The sequence below is a fragment of the Etheostoma spectabile genome, chromosome 3, assembly GCF_008692095.1.
Source record: "Etheostoma spectabile isolate EspeVRDwgs_2016 chromosome 3, UIUC_Espe_1.0, whole genome shotgun sequence".
NCBI classification, from domain to species: domain Eukaryota; kingdom Metazoa; phylum Chordata; class Actinopteri; order Perciformes; family Percidae; genus Etheostoma; species Etheostoma spectabile.
In genome coordinates this window covers 741,360-746,975 of record NC_045735.1, presented here as the reverse complement: position 1 = coordinate 746,975, position 5,616 = coordinate 741,360, and the positions used below count along the sequence as shown (strand labels likewise).

The 5,616-nt window shown below is 43.2% G+C and overlaps 1 protein-coding gene across 1 annotated transcript in view; it reads left to right on the top strand.

Moving 5' to 3' along the window:
- Positions 1-5,616, top strand: part of slc8a2b (solute carrier family 8 member 2b) — a 227,318-nt gene that overhangs the window by 70,200 nt on the left and 151,502 nt on the right.

Genomic DNA, 5,616 nt, shown 5'->3' with positions numbered 1-5,616 from the left:
CGGCAGTATTCAGGGGGGGGGCAAAAAGCTGCGGTAAAGTCGGACAGTTTCCAGCCGATTCCAGCCGCCTTCAGGCTGGACAGGAAGTCCCAGCATGTTCCCTCGGACCGGAGAAGCTCCAGGATCGTGGTGGCCGCTGTTGCCATGGTCCCGCTCCACGTTCTGCGATGCCATGTTCATCTTGCTACACTCTGCGGTGCCCAGCTGCGTCCTGCTATGCCATGAACTACTACAAAGAACTGCTACAAACTATTTTTTCTATTTTTGTTATTTCCACTCTTATTCTAACCCCAACCGGCCCGTCAGACACCGCCTACCAAGAGCCTGGGTCTGGGCCTGGGTCTGGGCCTGGGTCTGACCGAGGTTTCTGCCTAAAAGGAAGTTTTTCCTCGCCACTGTCGCCCTGTTGCTTGCTCTGGAGGAGACTACTAGAACTGTTAGGTACCTGCTCTATCTGTAAAGTGTCTCAGATAACTCTTGTTATGATTGATACTATAAATAAAATTGAATTGAAGTGCAAAAACACTGTGGTGCGTTTCCGATTTAATAAAATATAATCAGACCCACATATCACTGGTACACAGTTTTCAGTTGTTTTAATTATGAAGAAATAGCTGTCAAAGCGCTCTACATGCGATCCGTTGCTGATTTAATTGAACACAGACTGGAGGTGATCAGTGATCTGATCGGATTTAGTCTCTCTGACTTCTAAACGTACCTATCATCACACCACATGTGTTCTGGACAGAATTAGTCTTTAAATCAGACAAATATCATTAAAATCCCTCCGATTCCAAAGCAATGAAAGTTTAACATAAACACGTCATCATGTTGTAAACCAATCAGGTGTTGAATCAGCTGAGAAGCTGGCGTTTCCCAGCATGCTCTGGGTCCGCCTGGGTCCGCCTGGCTCTTGCAGTCGGTGAAAAGCGCCGCGCCGCCTGCGTCTCAGAACTCGTCCGCCTTGCTCTCGCGAGATTTCCGTTGCCCCCGTGTGCGTGACGTCAGAGCAAGTCGGATCAAGTCGGACACAAATCTACCCGCATGCAACGGGCGCCGATCGCCGTGTGATCGATTCTGCGCAGACCTGGCTCATCTCCTAATCATAGCCTATGCCAGCACAGCAGGGACGTTCTCTCTCTCTCTCTCTCTCCTCTCTCTCTCTGCTCTCTCTCTCTCTCTCTCTCGCTCCTCCTCCTCGTCCTCTCTCTCTCTCCTCTCTCTCCTCTCTCCTCTCTCCTCTCTCTCTCTCTCATCTCCTCTCCTTCTCTCTCTCTTCTCCTCTCCTCTCTCTCACTCTCTCTCCCTCGCATCTCCCTCGTCCTCCTCTACTCCTCTCCTCTCTCATCTCTCTCCGTCCTCTCTCTCTTCTCTCTCTCTCGTCCACAGAAAACCCAAGCACAACATTTTGAGAAGGGTTTGCAGTGAGGGAACACAGGAGACTGACTACACCTTTATATAAGCACTCCAGTTGTCTCTGCACAGGAAACGAAGCCTCGCCTGAGAGAAAAGCTGACATTCAGATGATTTGCTCTCAAAGCTGAGCTCGGACTCGTAACGACACCAAGCTTTTTTTTGTGGCCATCTCGACACGTTTTGCACTCTGTTAATGCTTCAATATCACACGCCAATTCATTCTCACTGCTGTCCCGCTCTGTTCCGTAGTCAGAGCCAGAACAAGAGCAGGTACGGACACGGCAAAATACACAACAGACATTTCCATGTAGCTTCTTCAAATAAAAGCACTTCCTGTGACGGTCGCAGAAAAACTAATTACAGTTAATAGATGTGTACTTTCACATAATCAGCTGTAAATCAAGTACTGTTGAAATGCAGATAGTGAGTTTAAATCACTTAAACCTCCTCTTTCTCTCCCCCTCCCTCTCCTCGCCTCCCCCGTCCATACATCTCCTACCCGCCTGCTCTCGTCCACTTTACAGGCGAGGCGCAGTTCATCTCCAACGAGCCTATTGTCATTTTAAAACCTGGCTCCGCCTTAAAAGCCAAATCCCCATGCGTGTTGGGACTGCCTCATCAGCTGCTGGGTAACTGCTGTGAAAGACCAGGATGCCCAGCTGGCAACCTGGTAGTTACAACAGAAACAGACACACCAAAGAGTTGGTATGCACTGAAACAAACACTGACAACCGTACACGATTACACACACTCTGTCTCCCACAGAGAGCCATCAGGCAGAGGGACTGAAGACTCACAAACAGACTTTACAGCCTCAATAAGAGGCCCGTGTTAATTATTCAGCCTCTTGATTATTAAGCTTTCACGAGGACGTCGGCAGTGTGCGTCCGTCGGGAATTGACTACTATTGACTCGTACATCAGAGCAGCGGTCACTAGTCTGGAAGGGGACGTTTGTTTTTGGACACGAGTTTATTGGAATTGTTTTTATTTGAGCAAAATGAAGAGAGAGAGAGAGAGAGAGAGACAGGGCTGGATGTGTGGTTGTTCAAATGGTTTTCCCGGGATTACACAAAAGATTGGCTCTCCGGCTCCTATTTCTCTTATCTCAGTGTTTCTTATTGTTTACGTTCATTTTGGTAAGGACAGAAAAAACAGAATAGTCATCAAATAATGTAACCGTGTCCCCATTTTATAGCACGTTGAGACTCTGTGTTGGGTGTTTCATCTTTTGTGTTGATTATGGAGAACAGGGAGCGAGTCCAGGTCAAGATTAGTTATTTACATCGCAACAGAAACAATGTAGAAAAATATAAACCATAGACATTTCTATACAGTGTGTGTGTGTGTGTGTGTGTGTGTTTGTGTGTGTGTGTGATATACAGAACATTATCTTGTATTCTATTAAAATTACAGAAGTTACCTGGCAACGCGAGTTACCAGTACATAGCTGTTAATACAATACAATATTGTTGTTGTAGAACATTTTACTAGTGCTGTCAAACGATTAAAATATTTATCAGCGATTAATCGTATTAATGTCATAGGTAACTTGCACATTTTTATCTATTCCAAATGTCCCTTGATTTCCTTTTGTCCCATTACTTTCTTCTCATTTGAATGCTCTTATCGACGTAGAAAAGTGGATCGGCTCGCTTTGTGCCAATGTTTATTTTATTGAAACTTTGGCATTATAGTCTACTGCAGTGTTCAATTTCACACGTAACATTCTCACCTGGAGGAAACAGTCTCTCACACAGCGTAACACTGTCCAGCAATAAAAGGGTTAAAAAAAATACTTTTGATGATTGGGGGGGACGGAGAATTGGCATCAGCTAAGTGCTTGGCCATCAACTGGTATTTCAGACTGGGCGTGCTAGATCCGGTGGGTGTTGTAGTTTTTCTAACAATATTGGTTGTTGCAACAGCATGTGAAAAAACTACAAAGTTTGCTAGGCCAAAAAGAACGTTAACCCTGAAATGGGTTTGCGTTAGCGCCGTTAATAACACGTTTAACTGACAGCACTCATATTTACAGTTCATTTTTGTTTTTTTACATTAACAGCCATGCAAATTATGCATACTATAAAGTGTTTTGAATTACACCCATTTGCATTTGATTCTCTTCACCTGTTAATTTAAACCAGAGGCAGAGCAGCAAAAAAACAAAACTTTTGATAGAATCAATGAAGCGTTACAATACATATGTACCGCTGAGCACAAATAGTAAGCTACATTGTCCTGCTAATAAAGCATATCCATCATCTGTCACTGCATGTTGAGGCTCCAGATTGGGTTTAAGACAACAACAGTTGACATTTCTCTCTAAAAAATGGACTCATTAGTCCAGAAGACAGCAGCGGTGCAGCCGAGCCCGAGTGTCCGGTCGCCTGTGATGGAGAGGCTGTCGACCCCAATTTGCCGAAAGTGAAGTTGTGGTGTTTCTGTGGGGGACAGTGATGTTCTCCACCCACGGGTGGGGATCAATCCAAACACAATGCAGAGTACAGTATTCATGAGTGTAAGGCTCTCCACTTATGGAGCTAGAACAGTGACAGTAGCCTGTGGTATTGAGCATAAAATTTGGCATTGAAACAACAAATATCGGCATTGAAAACTGTTGAACTGATCTATAAAAATACAAACATCAAAAAGTAATAATCTCATAATCCTATGATATTATTTCACTTTGACATTTGTTTGCATCATGATGGTTTTTCAATGTCAATCTAAATTTTTCTTGATGTCCGTGTCTTTTCAGTGACAGTTTTTTTTTTTTTTTACGCTGTCACTGGTTTCAGTTTCAACTTTCTGTCACTGTTTTGGCATAGGGAGGAGGGGCCTAAAGGGGAGGGGCAAATGGGGGCGTGGCTTGTGGGTAATTTACATAGGCTACTGGCGAGAGACTACACCTCCATAGTGAATCCTCCCAGAGTTGTTAAAACCGAATATCCGCAAGTCTGTTCATCTCTGCCATTTTTTCACATAATAGGTTTCTAGGCAAATCACTAAAAGGCTGAACGGATTAACTACATTAAAAGTTAACACTAAACCAGTCTGCTTCTATGTGAAAAAATGGCAGGATTCCTGTGGAGGTGCGGCCTCTCGCCAGTAGTCTATGTAAATTATCCACACGCCCCGCCCTCTTTGCCCCTCCCCTTTAGGCCCCTCCCCCCTACGCCAAAACAGTGACAGAAAGTTGAAACTGAAACCAGTGACATTGTAAAAAATCTTGACAGCGTAAAAAAAAAAAAAAAAAAACTGTCACTGAAAAGACACGGACATCAAGAAAAAATGTAGATTGACATTGAAAAACCATCATGATGCAAACAAATGTCAAAGTGAAATAATATCATAGGATTATGAGATTATTACTTTTTGATGTTTGTATTTTTATAGATCAGTTCAACAGTTTTCAATGCCGATATTTGTTGTTTCAATGGCAAATTTTATTTTCAATACCACAGGTTGCTGTCACTGTTCTAGCTCCATATTATCCACTCTAACATTGTCCTGTATCCTCAAGAGATTACTAAAAACTGCTACTTTTTAAAGCTCAACAATAATACATTTAATTTTTTCTGTCCCCAAATCTGGTTGGCTGGAGATGACTCACAATGCAAATGTGCAGCTGTGGATGTCTCCTTCATTTGCTTTGTGCATTGTTATGTTGCACGAAAGTGTACATCACTAGCAAACTCTAAATCTGGTGAACTTACTACAGTATGTATGTTAGGGCTTCACAATATATCGATTTTTTTTATTTTTTTTTATAATTGTCATCGCAATATCAACTGGCGCAATGTACATCTCGAGAAAGGTCGCGACATATCGCGATAGACACTACGAGATTTTCTTTTGTTGAAAGAAAACATCAGCGTTAGTAGCACTTCAAAGTGTATATGTCATTCTTTGTTAGTAGTGCTAATAGTTGGGTATTGAAGTCCTCACAATGCAAATAGTTAACACTGGACCACCAATGAACAGCTGACCAGCTGAGTTCTTATCAGTGATCACAGTATCTATAAATCTCTGTATGAATATGACTATATGGTTGTTACATGTGTCTTTACAGGTGCTTTTGGCTCTGCTCTCTCTCTCTCTTCCTCTCTTCCCCCCTCTCTCTCTCTCTCTCCCTCTCTTCCCCTCTCTCTCTCTCTCTCCCTCTCTTCCCCTCTCTTCCCCTCTCTCTCTCTCTCTC